Source organism: Maylandia zebra, linkage group LG15, assembly GCF_041146795.1.
Source record: "Maylandia zebra isolate NMK-2024a linkage group LG15, Mzebra_GT3a, whole genome shotgun sequence".
NCBI lineage: Eukaryota > Metazoa > Chordata > Actinopteri > Cichliformes > Cichlidae > Maylandia > Maylandia zebra.
In genome coordinates this window covers 1,146,311-1,164,377 of record NC_135181.1, presented here as the reverse complement: position 1 = coordinate 1,164,377, position 18,067 = coordinate 1,146,311, and positions in this window count along the sequence as shown.

The window sequence follows — 18,067 nt, the reverse complement described above, 5'->3', positions numbered from 1 at the left end:
CTACATTGTTTTGTGGTAAAGAGAAAAGTTTTCTCAAAGCTTGCTGGGAGCTCGCCACCTCGGTCACTGCTGCTTGACATAGATTTACAAAGAAGGCATTTTGTGAAACTCTGCTCTAACACGGGGACAGTGCGGTCAGCTTGTTCCAGAAGTCCTTTAGGGGCACACTTTTATGAGCTGTAGTCACTGTGATAATCACATTGTGGATCCATCCATCAATCCCAATCCAGGGCCAGGTTACAGGAGACTCCTGTCAACATAAGATAGCCGCTGATCTTGGAGGGTAACTGAGGGAAGACGATTGTATCTTAAGAGAAACGATCATTCTGTCTCTAAAAATGATGAACAGAATCCGTGACCACAGGTCCGACATTCTGTCCTCCTAAAATATCCCCACAGGACATCTGAAAGGATGCAGCTGACTGCCTTCTCCAAGTCCACACAACACATGTAAACTGGATGCTTTAGAGGGTAAAACCCACCCGGTGTTCCTCGCTCCTCATTTTCTAATGATGTTCCATGAAGCCAGTTGGGTCAGCTGGGCATCAGACTGCCAAAGCCTTCAGCTTTTGACTGCTGCACGAATGTCAAGGCACTGGACTCCCACAGCTCTTCCTGCAGGTTTTGGACCCACACGAGGACCCATGCGCTCGCTCAGGCCGAGCTTGTGGAGCCGAGGGTCCAGGATGAGGATGAGCCCAGTGAGGGTTCTGGATACCGAGCTGTCAGCTTCATTTACTCAGGATGTAATTATCAGATATCGTTGCATACATATTAAACCACTCACAAGCATCATCCCCAAGGCAGCTTAGGAAGATCTATTACAGCAAAACTTCCAATCTTGCATTTCTTTATTTATTATTCGTAGATTTCACTTACTTACCTGCTTTTAAACCCAATATTTCAGTCTTCACTTTTCCAGCTTCTTCCTCAGATTTACTTACAGCTCAGCTGTAACTGCTGGTAGGTCATAGACTGCACCTCAGAGGTGTTTTTAAAAAGACAGCATTATGAGTCATTTCACAGAGTTTTGGACAGCCATACAGTAAATCATCATTAGGGTCCATAACTACAAGTGCTGTTGTGGGCATTGGTAAAACCTGCTGCTGAGTGATGAGGCGGATGGTTATTTTAGAGAGGCAAAGTCCAGATGAGTGTGTGGTGGCTGAATTAGGGCCAGGGCCTATCAGCTAAAAGAACGTAGGTGGGGCCATTTAGTAATGGCCTGAATTAACAAGTGCCAAAATCTCTCATAATTCCATTATGGTACTTCATTACGTACATACCGCAGTACCATTTTAGTCCACCCACACTGTGAACACTGGCCTTTTGTATCCCAGCTGTCTCCAGTGTTTAGGTTTCAAGCTACATTTCATGCATTGCTATTCAGATATGCAAAAATGAAAGTATTCACACGCTTATACACCAAGAACTGAGAGCGCAAGAAGGAAATCGTGCCTCTGACTGGCAAACAAGGTCTGCAAAATCAACACAGATTTCATAACATGTTCTCATTGGGCTGATTGAACAAGAAAATATTCAGAGTGTTGGTGCTGAAGCACAGTCACTGAGCTGACATGAAAATGAGGGGCTGTCATAAATTCACCGCACCCAGTGACTAATCGCTGTCAGCTTCTTAGCTAACCCCACAGGCATGATGGGAGAGGGCATTAATCTGCAGGGACGAGCAGGAGAATTCGTTCCCTCATCTTAGATGACTGCAGTTTGTGCCGTTAATCTGTTTAAAAGCATCAACTACTTTAATAAGCTGCTAATGTTAAATGAAATTAAAAGGGAAGCCAGAAGTAAGAAGTCAGGGCACATCCTGCAGAGTCGGCGTGTTTCCTGCAGAATGACCGCCGTAGAAGTGAATTCTTTCTAATCTAGCTTTGCATCTTCTGCACAGACTGCAACATAAAGCACGCATTTTTTAAAGCTGTCGTGCCAGCTGTTTGGATCTGACACACTGCGTGCAACGAACATTTCCAAAACATTACTATCGACTATTTCACGGCTGACTTTTCACTTCAGCGGTCAAATGACAGTTAATCTGTTTATTGTGGTTCTGTTGCTCGGTTCAGCAGCGAGGGGATGCTGCTAGGCGGGAGCTTAGGGGTGCGAGGAAAAGACAGAAGACATGTCCTTTTCTTCTCAGCTTTTGATCAGATTTATGATTTTTCTCTTCAGACACTGTGAAACATTATTTTTCCAAGTGGATCGTCTTTGAATGGCTTTGCCTCATAAATATGCCACGCACACACCTCATTTCGGGTGAATGATGTGGGCACTCTGTGCTTGTGACCATCACAGAGGCCTGTGTGGAAATTACAGTAATTCATCTAAATTCTAAATATATGAGCATTAATTCATGTGTGTTTATACAGAAGTAGGTCACACATCAAGCATCATTATCGTTTTCATTTTAAAGACGATCTCTGATGACGCTGAGCAGGTTGCTTCATTCGTGCTGGGTTTGTCTGAGAAGCAGCCGCGTGTATTTGGTGACCGACTGTAAATCAGTTTTCAAGTTTCCGTTTAATAAATTAGAAAAATGTCCACGATTTTCACAAAATGCTAAAAAAAATCAGATCATGAAACAAATGTGGAATTTGGATTTCACAAAGTCCATCGTTGTTGCACTTTGACCAGTTTTACTGGTTGTGGCGTGATACATCTGATCTTTTAATCTAGTCTGACCAGTGGACCAGATCTGAATCTTTACTCTTACAGGACTCCTGGAGTACGTCATACGTGTGTGACCATCCCACTTACATGTGTTTTGTGGTGTTGGAGAAGTCTTACACCCAGCAGGGCGATCATAATGAGCCATCGGCTCATCGGCTGTATCTACATCCTTTGCACAAAGTCGAGCATCATCATCTTCAAAGGGGGTGTTGGACTTTTCCAAGGTGGTCCCTCGTCTCCAGTTCTCTTTATGATATTCATGCATAAGATATCAAAGCATAGCTGGATATCAAGAGCTGGATAATAAAGGGTTTGTGATGTGGGAACCTCAGAAGTACATCCCTGCTTATTGCAGATATGTCGTTCTGTTGGCTTCACCAAAACATGACCTGGCTGTTAGGTGGCTGTGGTGTGAATCAGCACGTCCAAGGCTGAGGCCGTGGTTTCCTGGATATTGTCAGGGCTCTGTGTGCGGGCAGGCGGAGAGGAGGATCCAAGCACAGGACTCGAACACAGAATTGTAATTCAAAACCTCGGCTTTATTGCTGACATGAAAACTAAACATGCCGTGAATGCAGAAACCAAAAACACACAGGTATAATCTGAGGGTGCGACACGACACCGAGCACAGGAACACACAGGGCTTATATACACAGGGTAGTAATGAGGGAATGGGCAACAGGAGGGAGACACAGCTGGGAGAGATCAGGGCTGACGAGACAGGGGAACAAAGCTGCACATACTAACACAAGACAAAGACTTTCACAATAAAACAGGAAACATGAAACACTACTCAAAGACACGGACTCGACACAGAGAGGCAGACAGAAAATAATACATGAAACTCAAACAATACATGAGACCACAATTCCTAAAACATGGATAAACAGAAACATGAAACTCTAATAATAAACATCATCATCATCATCATCATCATCATCATCATCAGCACAACAAGAGAACAAGAAAACAATCCATGATGCAAAATGAAACCAAAACATAATAAACGCAAAATACTGACAGATATGGTGGACCGCTCCCACTGGTTTGAAGGAGAATGATGGGAAAGCAGAGCACGACATTGGAGATTTCTTTTGCGTATATGCAGCTGGGAGGAATCCTTTTGTAAAACTCATTGAAGACGTGAAGTGGAAAATGTCACTAGGGAAAATGATGAATGGCGAATCCCAATAAACCCATGTTTGATACTGTGGTTATGCAGGCACACTGTGCACTGGGTACATGAGGCCGTGCGTCAGAGCTCACATGATATGATCAAATGGTTTAGTGCAAAGCCAAATCCACATAAGCACGTTAACCAGTAAACCCAGCAGTGGGAAAAACACCAGTTCCTTCCTGGTGCAGTTTGTGTTCACTGCTACCATACAAGCCATCGTTATGTCATTAAAAGCAGCTGTCCTCTCCGTCTATTGACAACACAAAATGCTGTGAAAATGCAGTCAGAGGCAGAATGTTTCTGTCAGTAAACAGAGCAAAACCCCCCAAATGATGGCGTATGTACGAAAAAACACAAGTGTAAGAAACTCTAAACCTGAAGGGACACGCATCAGTCGAAATGTCTGAGTCTAAACGGGGCGACTGACAGCAGAAGCTGACGCCGTCTGGGTCACGTCTGGGTCACGTCTGGGTCACGTTAAACAATAGTTGTTTTCAGTAACAGCAGCGCTTATGCAGAGGTGCTGAGGTGAATGCAACAAAGAGACGCAGCGGCACATCTGATCTTTGATACTGCATCTGTTGCTCTGTTTTGCTGTGTGCGGTCCCGGATGCAGCGTTCTTCTTCGATACTTAATAAGGTGTATTTATCTCAGCTGGCGGTGAAACTGTTTATAGTGCATCGATCCTGCAGGCGAATTCTCATTCCACACAAAGCCCCTGATTCACTGCTTCACTACACTGATCATTGATCTCCAGGGCGCTGTTGCACATCAGCCATGACCAAACACCGCTGGACTCTGCTGCTCGATGAATGTACAGGCCGCTGCAATGCTTCAGAGTAAACTGTCAGGTGATTGTTGGCAGCGCGGAGACAGATGAGGCGGTACAGAGAGGTGGAAATGACTGATGGAGGAACAGGAACATTGCTGCTGTGTCACCGCGTCAGTCGAGGCGCTCTGATGATGCCAGTGAGATATTTTCATGGGCCTCCAAGGATAAATCTATGCAGAGTGGATGATTTGACACAATTTATATCTGAAGTGTTATCACTGGCTTCTGCAGAAACCGATTTAGCCTTTTATTTGGGGGACAAACTCTTCTTCTCTTGGGCAAGGCCACTGGGAAATACTCCTCTGCTATACAGCCAGGCTATTTCACGATACCCCCAAAGGGTCTGAGCTGCTCTAACTGGCAGCGTCTTGAGTCCAACTTAATGACAGGGCGCTCTGCTGCATCACGACGACTGTTTCAGAAAGTGTTGAGTGGTTTTGATCTTTTTTCTGCTGCTGCGTTTGTATCATCCTCTTTTGATGTGTACAAAGTACAGACTGATCCCTCTGGTTCAACATGAAGACATGCTGAATCCAATGGGTTGGTACAGTGTGAAGTACAGAACTGTAGGTGAATTAACTATTTTGGGGTCATAATCAACTAGGAGACAGTCTGGCATCTTACAGGATAAATACCATCCTGACGTCTGTGATTATGGAGCTGAAGAGAAATTAAGTAGCCGTGATGCTACCATGCTAACAACAATACTGTGGAAAAGTCTCAAAAGCCCCTCATGCCTTTACATTGTGCTGGAAAAATGGGAAACAGGTGCAAACAAACACAGAAATACAACACATATAAGGGGAAAACACAGTTTGAATAACCACATATTACCAAACAAATTACTCCACGTAGTCTTTTTCAATCGAGGTACGACTTTACTGCTCTGCTCGTGTTTGAGATCAGTGTCATGCTGGAAAATGAAGATGGCATCGCATCAAATTCTGATGGTGTGTTTCTGCTTTCATGTTTCCATCAGTTTTAAGATCTCCAACATTTAGCTGAGCTCCGACACGTCACCCTTTTCTCCCCGTGTTCCTTTCCTGAGAACGGCTTCTTGACAGACACCATCCACTAACAGCATTTCTGATGAGGCTTCAGCAAAGTGTAGACGAATCAACTAAAAGCCAAATGCATCCCTCAAGTCCTCTGTCGGGGGGGGGTTGAGATGTGTTTTGAAGTTTTTACATTTTCGGCTTGTTGTCACAACAGTGCTGTTTTAAGCCTGTCACACTCTCATCTTTGGCTTTTTGTAGCTTTGACAAACGAAACAACAGGCTGCTGGTAACAAAGTGGCTAAAGATACAATTTAAAACAATACAATCGCTTCTTTGACAACTTATCTGTTATTTGTTCTCCTTGAATGATTCATAACTCAGCGATAAGTCGCCTAACAAATAAAAAACATTCCTTTGGAAATGTTTGGATACAAGGACCAGACTGAACATGCTTGAAGAAGCAGCCAAGTCACGAGACGTATTCCCGAAGACCACTTTAACAAAAGTCCAAGAAAATCTGGCTCCTTGGAAGCAGAAATATAAAGAAAATCATGTTAATCCAACCCAGTCTGCACAGCTATTCATTAAAACAGGGAATCGTTTTGTCCACTGGCCTTAAAAATAGAATAAAGAGCTCTGCTTTACTTTTCACCCCCCTCTCTCTCACTGCCATCAACACAGCCTCCTGCAAAGTGCCCCATCATTACGACTGCACTGCTGTGCGAAAAGGTTTTACCTCTGCTGGACTGTTTGTCAATACTGTGAGCCAGCATCGCACCTCTTCACTCAGCTGTCTTGCACATCTCTGTAGAGATTAGCTGATTTACCACAGAGAAAAACAGAAGATTGGCAAATCTGTCCGAAGCATCACGAGGCAGGCAGCACCTCTCACAGTATGATATTGATGTTTTGGAACTGATGTCTGTGTTGGCACAGAGGCTAATAAATAGCTTTGATCTGGTCAGAGAAAATGCAACGCCTGGGAAAATAATGCCATTAGTGTTTCGAATGAAATGATGGAGAGATCGGAGGAATTTCAAAGTATTATGGATTCGACAGAGGGACCTTAAAAAGATACGAGGACGTCAGAGTTAATAGATAGAGAGTCGGAGCAAGACACAAACGAGTCCTGGATCTTCTCAACAGTTCTTCACAATGAGAACAACAGGTTATAAAGCAGTGTGTCACGCTTTAAGTCCAGGACGTGAAGTGAGGTTTAGACAGCTGTGGAGCTTTTTTCAACTCTCCCTCCTATTCGGAGAGGAACCACTGCTGCAATGCAGCAAAGCAAATCACAGGAATCTATGAAGTGTTTGTTACTGTGAAACCCAGCCTTCTCCTCACACACACACACACACACGCACACACACACACACGCACGCACGCACACACACACACACACACGCACACACACACACACACACACACACACACGCACACACACGCACACACACGCACACACACACGCACACACACACACACACACGCACACACACACACACACACACACACACGCACAAATAAACTGGTGTTCAAAGAAAGTGCATCAACCCTGAAAACTGGAACTGTCATCCAAACAAAGCATATTTGCAACATTTCGTACAGAGTGCATCAGATAAGAAAACTGATGATTATATAATATTGCATCAACTTTCACAGCTGTATGAGTTCTCACAGAGTTACAGTCACGTTTGGTGCCTTTGGTGATCTCATCTTTTGGTTTTCCATTCGAAGGATGAGCGAGGGATGGGGAGCAAGTGAGACCTGGAAGGCTGCTGGGCCTCGAATACGGTGATACTAATGGAAATAATCTCAATCAGCTGTTTGAATTTGTAGAAGGAATATTGTTTGATGTGCATGGATATCAAATTTTATGCATATACATACATGCAATACGTACACACTCACTGGTCACTTTCACCTCCCGATGCTGCAGAACTGCCTTAATTCTTTTGAGCATGGATTCATGGATTCATGGGTTCATGGATTCATGGGTTCATGGATATGATAGCATCACCCAAATCTCCCACTCCACCAGATGCCAAAGCGGCTCTGTTGGACTGAAATCTGGTGACTGTGGAGGTCATTTGATTGGAGTGAACACTGTAATGTTCAAGAATCCAGTTTGAGATGATTGACGCTTTTCTCACATGGTGACTTCAGCAGGTCGTCTGTACCATGTCTGCAGGCTTTGAGTCGCTGCCATGTGATTGGCTGATTAGATGTGTGCATTAAGCAGCAGGTCCATCCATGATTGAACAAAGTACCTTTCCTTCTCCGTCCTGCAGTTTTCACTTTCAGAGTTGGGGTACAGGCACTGCTCTCCACTGTGGAACACAGATTTATGAAAAATACAATTTCACTGGGAAGTTTGATCTTTTCTTAAATTCTATGTATTTACAGTTTTTGCCCACTGCTTGAACACATTTTGCAAAACTCTGCTCTCTGTGCCAAAACTGTACACACAAGTACACATGACACAACACTGGGAAATATACCATTCACATCTGTGCCAAATTGAAACTCTACTCCCAAAACTTAAACTCTGCTGTCAAAACCTGACAGTCCTTTGTCAAAATGTAACTCTGTTGACAAAATGACACATACTTGCGTCATATGCAAACACTTACAGATCAGGGGGAACACACTAGTCTGCTGTACATAAAACACTGCAGTCCTTGATTTCCATTGTTTATTCAGAAGGCACATTTACAGGAGACACATTTCCAAACAACCAAAAACGCAAATAGACCTACCCAATGTTGTACATTGCAGTACCATGAATTCAGATAAAGCAAAAAAAACAACAACAACACAATAATACTGCAATAGAAAAAACACTATACTGTAAACACAAAAAACCATGACAATTGTGCATAAGTGGGCTCATGGATCCTGCCGTCTGTTGGGGTCTGGCCACAGGACCTCATCAACATCGCAAGCAATGTCCTCTCCCGCTAGGCACCGGGGAAAATATCCTCTTGCATGTCGAAACCATCCATGGATTGCTGTCACCTGAATGTCACCGCAGGCCTGTTCCATTGCCTGCAGAAGAGGCATGCGGGCATGTGGTTGGCGGTCATATACACGCCATCTCCAAGCCGAAAAAAATTCCTCTATAGGGTTTAAAAATGGTGAGTAAGGGGGCAAGTATACCACTTCAAATTGATTGTGGTTGGAGAACCAGGCCTGGACCAGAGCAGCCCGATGGAAACTGACATGATCCCATATCACCACAAACCTGGGCTGATCTGGTCTGTTCTGTACAACTATATCATGGAGAGCATCTAGAAATGTGAGTATGTGTTGGCTATTGTATGGACCCAGTATTGCATGATGGTGCAGAAGCCCTCGAAGGCATATGGCGGCACATAATGTGATATTTCCCCCGCGCTGCCCTGGGACGTGCACAATTGCCCTTTGGCCAATTACATTACGACCCCGTCATCTTGTTTTGCTCAGGTCGAATCCAGCTTCATCAATGAAAATGTATTCATGAGGCTGTGCAGCTCCATCCATGGCCAAGATTCTCTGAAAAAAAGGGGAACATATCCCTGTACTACAGAGCTACACATACAGCACCCTCACCCCATCACACAGGTACCTGTGTAGCTCTCAGAATGGATCCATGTGGTACTGATATGGTACATATTCAGCTGCTACTGGACTTCACCAATACTCTATTGTAAATGTAAGGGACAGTTACACGTACCCGTACATATTCAGCTCGAAGTCCTTTGACCCCGTCACTGTTCCTCTCGAATGGGACTCTGTAGAGCTGCTTCATGGTGATGCTGTGTTTACCCAAGATGCGTCTGATGGTGGTGATGCTCACATGGTCTATGTTGCTGAACACTCGCCTGTCTGCAAGTATTTTCCGTCGTAGCTGGTGGAGACGGATGGCATTGTCTGCCCTCACTAGGTCCACAACGGCAAGTTCCTGCTGTTGTGTGAACAGGCGTTGCCGTCCTCCCCCAGAAGGTCTTCGAGTCATTCTAGAGAAATACAACCACATATTGTCATCGGTTTGCTTATTTTTCTTACAGTACTTTACTGTATGTACTGTGTCATCCACTGTACAGCACTGCACTTCAATATAAGGAATCAGCCACTTTGGCTGCAAAAGGAGCATTAGCACCCCGTACACTTGATATGGTAATGTGATATACTGTAGAACAGTGCTATGAAACCATCTGAGTAGAGCAGAAGGTATGGAGGTGAAGACAGACCTGTTTTCTAGTCGGAATGTTCGTATTACAGATGCCACTGTGAAGCGGCTTAGATGTGGGTGGACTCTCTGCCCAGCTTCCCTCATAGTCAGGCCATGGTTGATGACATGGTCCACCAAAGTTGCTCTTATATCATCAGAAATATGGGTCCGTGCATGGCCTCTTCGGCCTCCTCTTCCTCCTCCTCCTCTACCTCTTCCTCTATCTCTCCCTCCATCCATGCTTGCAAAGTTCTTGAAATGGCTACGCTGAGGGCTTTTTGTAGTTGGCTAATTGGTGTTTGGTTTTGCAAGTAAGTGCCTTCAGGTGTGTATTTGAGTGGTTGCAATTACCCGATGTGTTTTGTATTTTGGATACATGTGTTTTCCGAATGGCACCCTGAAATTTCATTTTGTGAACGAAGTGTCTTATGTATGAAATAGAGTGTAGCATGCAGGACCATGTGTGTTGCATAAAGGAGTAAGTGTGTTGCATAATTGGAACTGGGGTGCAAAGCAGCGCTTTTGTTTAAGGTAGGGGTACATGTGTTTGAGGTATGGTAACAAAAGCTTCAAGTTGTGTTACTTTAGTGTAGGCATGGGTTTATAGTGTTCAAGCAACGGGCAAAAACTGTAAATAACAAAGGTTAGTTTCTATAATGCAACGTTTACAGTCCAATATGTCCAACCCCTTCTACTGTATATCTATATAGTTCTTATAATTATATTAGATTTTAGAAGCGTACTGGTGTGGCAGTTAACATGTAAGCAGACATTAAGGCCCTTTATTCAGTTATTGATTCTACGCTGATCAGCAGCAACATTAAAACAAGTGACCGGCGAAGGAAACAAACTGGTCGTGTCAGCAAAGAGCAACCTTGGATCCTGGTGTTACTTTGACCAGGCCACTAGAAGGAAAGCTGATGACATTCAGCATCTCAGGACACAAACCACTGAATTCAATTTTATTTCTATAGCTCCAAATCACAACAGAAGTCGCCTCAGGTGCTTCATGAATCTGATCTGCGAGCTTTTGGAGGCAGAGAAGAGAAAGAGTCTGTGAGGCCGAGTCAGTCAGCTGAGCTTAGCGGCAGTGAAAGGACCCGTGAATTAAATGTTGGCTTTCAGGTCGCTTTTACCTTCTTGTTCTGTTCGTCCTCGTGGGTGTTAGTATGCAGGTTGGTCTCCTCTGGTTGTTTTACTCTGAAGCTTAGTCTTCTGCTGTGTCCATGACAGTTTTACTTCCACTACTTGTCTTCTCCTGATCCTCGATTGTCTTTATTACCTGTTCCTCTCCTTCCTGTTTCTCATCTGTAATCATGGCCCCAGCCTTTGTCCTTTCTGTGTTTGTTGGTTTCTCCTGTTCTTGTTGGAGCAGCACAATAAAGGCTTGTTTCATGTTAACTTTGCAGTCCCGTTTGTTATTTCTCCACTTAGAGAGTTATGATTATTGTTTCCATCGTTGCCCTGAGTCTTGAGCCAGTGAATGGCAAAGCATTAAAAGATGGAAACTATTTCATTTTTGATGTTTATGTTTTCCAGACTTCAGTCGTCTGTAAAGGATATTTTGCCGAGGATGATTAAAAACCACAGCATGTATATACGTCCCTGAGGGCGCTCTGAGTAAAATGACTGTAACTCACTGTTTCAGGGAATATTTTGCCGAATCCCTCAAAACCGCACTAAAACCCAAATATGTGTGCTGTAACATACTTGCTTTTATAGCCTTACTGACCACTCAGTCACACAGTCGGTGACCCCATGGCAACCTCTGGTATCCAGGGAAAAAGGTGTTGCCTGAGCAGCTGGGAGGTGGTTGTTGGAGGCTGCTGGTCTCTAGCAGATTACCTCAGTGACCACACTGCTGTGGGGCTGGCTGCCAACTCGAAATGCTGAATGCTGAGCCACCACAGCTAACAGCTGGATCTCACTCAACTCCAGCTGCTTCCAACTTCTCTCGGTGTTCCCGCGAGGACTGGGCTGCTTCCTGTGGCTGTCACAGCATCTGAGTCTCCTGCGTGGCTTCTCCACGACAGCCGCCTATTAAAATTCATTACCATCCATTATCTCAGCATCTCTGCTGTGCAGTATGTTTCTGCTCTGCTGTGGGCAGGATGCTCTTATTACCTTGACTAAGGCAGTATAAACTCAACATACTGCTTATTTAACATTTTGCATGAAGACACACACTTTCTAAAAGGACGACTTCCAAGATTCCCAATTCTTCCTAATTCCTCCTGAATACACGCTTGTTATTTGTGACAGGTGGTTGCCAGATGAGCACCGGCGGGTGTAACTGAGGTCTTAACAAGTCACATTTTAACACTTTCTCATCATTAACCACAACCGATTAGGAATTAACTGGACACACATGCCTTTGCATTTGGGGGGAAGCCCGGCTACCTGGAGAGAAACCACACAGACCCACGGAGATCACGCAATCTCCCCAGACTTCGTTATACAGACCCAGCTGATGTGATTGCCTCAGAGAACATTATTAGATTTCATGCTGCTGATCAATAGCTCTGTTAAAGCCAGCTAATGGTTGCCAGGAGGGTCAGTGTGATGCAACAAATCCATGACTGACCCTTGGAATGTGAGGCCAAGCATTACAAACATCCTGAACTCATAAGTGCTAAAAATAAAACCGGACGCTTGTTTGATTAAACACGGACTGCATCCCTGTCGCCTCGTTCTTGTTGTTTCCATGTGGAGAAGCAGCAGCGCTGCGTTTCAACAAGCAACACTAGTTTTATTTGAACGCCACGTTTATAAATAGGAATTATTTTGCTGTATACGCGTTCAGACCTGCGCATGTCCTGATGAGCAGTATTCAGCACAGTGACAGAAGCTGTTCCCACAGCGTCCCTCTCTCTCCTCTGTTCCTGCACACCTGCGCTACTCTTTCATCTACTAAACATCAGCATCAATTTTTCACCGCCATAAATCACAGCCGCCCTCAGCGCGTGTGCGCGTGCGTGCGCGTGTGTCAGACACATCAAGGCGCGTTACGCAACGCATATCGCGTTTCACACAAAAACACGAGCCTCTCCAAACGGATCCTGCTTTGTGTCTCTGAGCATAAGTTACAGCAGCATGAATATAAATGAGCGTCATGACTAAGCGTTATCTGGCTGTCGGGCTACAGTAAACAGCAGATCTCAGAGCGCCGTTGGGTTATTTGGCAGAATAATTCCACCTTCCCAAAGTGGCTGAGAGGTGGAGGATCGCAAAGTTTCGTAAGTGAAAGGAGGAGAGAGGAGTTTTCATGTGGAAACGAAAGAAATAAAAAAATCTGCAGGTTGACTTGAGACTCATCGCTATGGTAACAGGCCACGTGCCTCGCCACCTCCCATCTCGGCTTTCTCCCTCTTTCTTTCCTCGCCTCCCACAGGAAGATGACACTGGCTCCTTCTGCGTGTCGCCGCCGCTGCCTGAGAATTCGCTCGTTTGGATGCTGAATAACCACGAGGTGACAGATCTCCATCCACCCACCAGCACATCACACCCTTTAAATAACTGCCTTCTATTTATCGCTTCCTGTCCATCTCCCGCGGTATTACTCTCCTTCTCACCTGCTTTCGGTGAAAACAAACAGAGAAGTTAGCGCAGCTCGATGCTTATTTCCCCACCTAATAAGCGGCCGCATCCAAATGAGCTCGCTGCGGTTTGTTGCTTATTTGGCCTGTTTGTCTCTGAAGTCGAAACTTCCTGTGGGACTGTCTTTAATTTCAGCTGGATGAATTTAATAGGATGTGGTCCACAGAAACCACTCCAGCTAATGAGGGCTCAGGATAATCACTTGTAATTATAATCATTTTCATATTTTGGTGACCAGAGTAAACCGGCCGTTTATGGACTGAGTTTCTAATGAACTGTGGGACTTCCAGGAAGCCCCGTTGGCATTGTTGTGTTTTGCTTGTGTCTTCTTTAAAGGTGCAGCTCGGGGTATTCGACTACCATATCACTCATGTGATTAAACCTTCTGTTAAGCATGGCTCAGCGTCCTCGCCATGCTTTGGTTTCTATTGGTCACTTCTGCTGCTGTTCCGTCACATTATCGTCTCGTAATAACACTTCTGTTGTGTTTTTTGTGCTTTCGCCCCCTCAGGACCGCCGTATACTGGAGCTGTTGTATGGAGCGCTTAATTTAAAGCGACATCCTTAGAATTAACAAATCAGCTTCCTAACGATGTCAGAACATCCTTTAAAATAGTCAAAAAATAATGCAGCAGATTCCCGGATGTCTTGGCTTGAAAGGAGAAACATGCTTTTTGTTTGTCTGTGACAAATTAAATCAGCAATCAATACTATCAATAATGTTAATCTCCAAACGTCTAGGCAGAGCTAGCAGACAATTCTGACACATAATGAAGCTAATCTCATTTGTGAGGTAAGTTTGCATGAGGGTTAAGCATGCTCCACCTGTATTCTGCATGGACACTCACAGGAGTCACTCTGCGTTTTTCCAAAAAGAAATCTTTGTGGATATTTATAGCAGAAAACCCCCGAGAACAATATTGGGGTTTTTTGTGTCTGAGCTTTAAAAAGCCCCAGTGGGGTTTACGTGGCCTAAACATGAACCATGTGACGTGAATGAGATCCCCTTTAGTGGAAAGTACGAGTTAGGCTTTGGATTAGAAAAGGATTGGGCCAACACTGACATGTGCCTGTCTGTTTGTACTTCATTACTACAGGGAGTGCAGAATTATTAGGCAAGTTGTATTTCTGAGGAATAATGTTATTATTGAACAACAACCATGTTCTCAATGAACCCAAAAAACTCATTAATATCAAAGCTGAATGTTTTTGGAAGTAGTTTTTAGTTTGTTTTTAGTTTTAGCTATTTTAGGGGGATATCTGTGTGTGCAGGTGACTATTACTGTGCAGAATTATTAGGCAACTTAACAAAAAACAAATATATACCCATTTCAATTATTTATTTTTACCAGTGAAACCAATATAACATCTCCACATTCACAAATATACATTTATGACATTCAAAAACAAAACAAAACCAAATCAGCGACCAATATAGCCACCTTTCTTTGCAAGGACACTCAAAAGCCTGCCATCCATGGATTCTGTCAGTGTTTTGATCTGTTCACCATCAACATTGCGTGCAGCAGCAACCACAGCCTCCCAGACACTGTTCAGAGAGGTGTACTGTTTTCCCTCCTTGTAAATCTCACATTTGATGATGGACCACAGGTTCTCAATGGGGTTCAGATCAGGTGAACAAGGAGGCCATGTCATTAGTTTTTCTTCTTTTATACCCTTTCTTGCAGCCACGCTGTGGAGTACTTGGACGCGTGTGATGGAGCATTGTCCTGCATGAAAATCATGTTTTTCTTGAAGGATGCAGACTTCTTCCTGTACCACTGCTTGAAGAAGGTGTCTTCCAGAAACTGGCAGTAGGACTGGGAGTTGAGCTTGACTCCATCCTCAACCCGAAAAGGCCCCACAAGCTCATCTTTGATGATACCAGCCCAAACCAGTACTCCACCTCCACCTTGCTGGCGTCTGAGTGGGACTGGAGCTCTCTGCCCTTTACCAATCCAGCCACGGGCCCATCCATCTGGCCCATCAAGACTCACTCTCATTTCATCAGTCCATAAAACCTTAGAAAAACCAGTCTTGAGATATTTCTTGGCCCAGTCTTGACGTTTCAGCTTGTGTGTCTTGTTCAGTGGTGGTCGTCTTTCAGCCTTTCTTACCTTGGCCATGTCTCTGAGTATTGCACACCTTGTGCTTTTGGGCACTCCAGTGATGTTGCAGCTCTGAAATATGGCCAAACTGGTGGCAAGTGGCATCTTGGCAGCTGCACGCTTGACTTTTCTCAGTTCATGGGCAGTTATTTTGCGCCTTGGTTTTTCCACACGCTTCTTGCGACCCTGTTGACTATTTTGAATGAAACGCTTGATTGTTCGATGATCATGCTTCAGAAGCTTTGCAATTTTGAGACTGCTGCATCCCTCTGCAAGATATCTCACTATTTTTGACTTTTCTGAGCCTGTCAAGTCCTTCTTTTGACCCATTTTGCCAAAGGAAAGGATGTTGCCTAATAATTATGCACACCTGATATAGGGTGTTGATGTCATTAGACCACACCCCTTCTCATTACAGAGATGCACATCACCTAATATGCTTAATTGGTAGTAGGCTTTCGAGCCTATACAGCTTGGAATAAGACAACATGCATGAAGAGGATGATGTGGACAAAATACTCATTTGCCTAATAATTCTGCACTCCCTGTTCTGAGTTACCATAGGTGGAAACCTTAAGATAACTTTTACCAGAGCCCTGTGGTCTCAAGTCAAGTGGCTTTATTGTCATTCCAGCCATGTGCAGTGGGACAGTACACAGTGAGACACAGTGAGACGAGACGACGGTCCTCCAGGACCACGGTGCTACATGTAACGATCAACACAGGACTGCATAAAGTACAAAGTGTGTAAAAATTGCAAAAAGCAGTGCAACACCAGAGAGAACCGAACGATACGACACGAGACGGTGCAACAGAAGTGTTTTGATTGCTTGGGTCTGGCGTTGGGTCATCACCAAGAGTTCAGAGGGTTAAACATTCAAAAATGGCAAAATTTATTGTTTTGCCAGTTTTTCAGAAAGGTCTTTATTTTAGTTTGTATGTGTTCTAAATACCATATTTGAAAAAACTAAACAAATGAAAATGTGTTTTTTCATCAATAAATAAAGTAAAACTAGTTCGTTCCATGCAAACATGTATTTTATTAGTTTAACTGACATCTAATATTCTGCAGACACCAGGTGAAAGTATATGCAGCGAGCACCGTTTCTGAACAGTCAAAAATAGAGCAGTGGGTCTCTTGATCCACGACTTACTGCAGATTAAGAAGCTCGAAGCAAGTCAAACAAAAACACTCAGCTGGGAAAAACACTGACACCTGGTTCAGAATTTCTGCAAACAATAAACGTGATTTCATAAAACTGTTTGCTGAAATATGGCTGGGCTAGGATGCCCTTCTGCTTTGAGCCGAAAATCTGCCGCGAGCTGCTGTTGACTCAGATATTCTGCAGCTGAAACAAAGGCAAACAGAGAGAGAGTGAGCAGCTTTATAAATCCTCTGATACAAATCCAACCACAAGCAAGTCCAATTGATTCCAGATTGCATTTACCAAAGGATCCTTTCAAGTCCATCGACAGATTGACCGAGTGCTGGGAAGCAGAAAAAGCTGCAGGTAATAATGCACTCAGTGAAAGTCGCTGTAAATAGAAGCATCAGATAAATGCAATAAGACAGAAATGTTTCTAAAGACAAAAAAGGGCTCAGCACATATGCTCTCTCAGTATGAACGGCCTGCCTCATGCACTTGTTACAGTTCTCTCCTGAGTCTCAGTGGCAGCTGAAAAACCAGGAGAGACAGCTACAAGTGAGTAAGGGCTTCTTCTGGTCCATCCGCTCAACAACAGGCTTATCAGCAAATCTCGAGGGGCCCTCGTGTTATTTAACAAGCGCTCAGTCTGACCAGCGAAGAAGTGAGGAAGGAGGAAGCAAGGATCTGAGGGTGAGAAGAGAGTGGAACGCTTGTTCTTGAAGTCAGCGGTGGCTCGCAGACGGGCAGCTTAGAGCTCCCGTCAAGCCTGCTCCAAGACACAATGAGACTTTAATGAAGTTATGCTGCTGCAGCACAGCGATGTGCAGGCTCAGGCGCCTTGGAGATAAGGATTGGCTGGAGCATGCCCTGAGGTGCGTGTTTCAACTGTCACTCAGGTAAACGTGGAGAAACAGCAAAGCAGTGATCCCTGGTCATATGGATTAAAAGTGATTCCCATCAGTCGTCCACGTGAGGGTCTAGATTTCACTTTCTGTGGAGGTCAAGGATGAGCGTGTTGTGTCAGATTTGTCCCCCGACCAGATTTAACCGATGAGCTCGTCGAGTGCTGGTTAAATTATTTAGTGATGGAGGGGGAGGACGGGCAGTGTGCTGTTAACCTCTGAAAAGCTCCTTGAGTGGTGAGCAGGAACCTTTTAAACAGAGTCACAGAGGATGAGTGAGAGGGCTTAGGAGTCACAGAGAAAAGGAGAGAGAGAGTTTTTCGTTTGCATCAACCAAGAGGGGAAATGTGCCATCCAAACGTCAGGAGATCTTTGCACATCAGACGAGCTCAAACATGTCTTTGTTTCT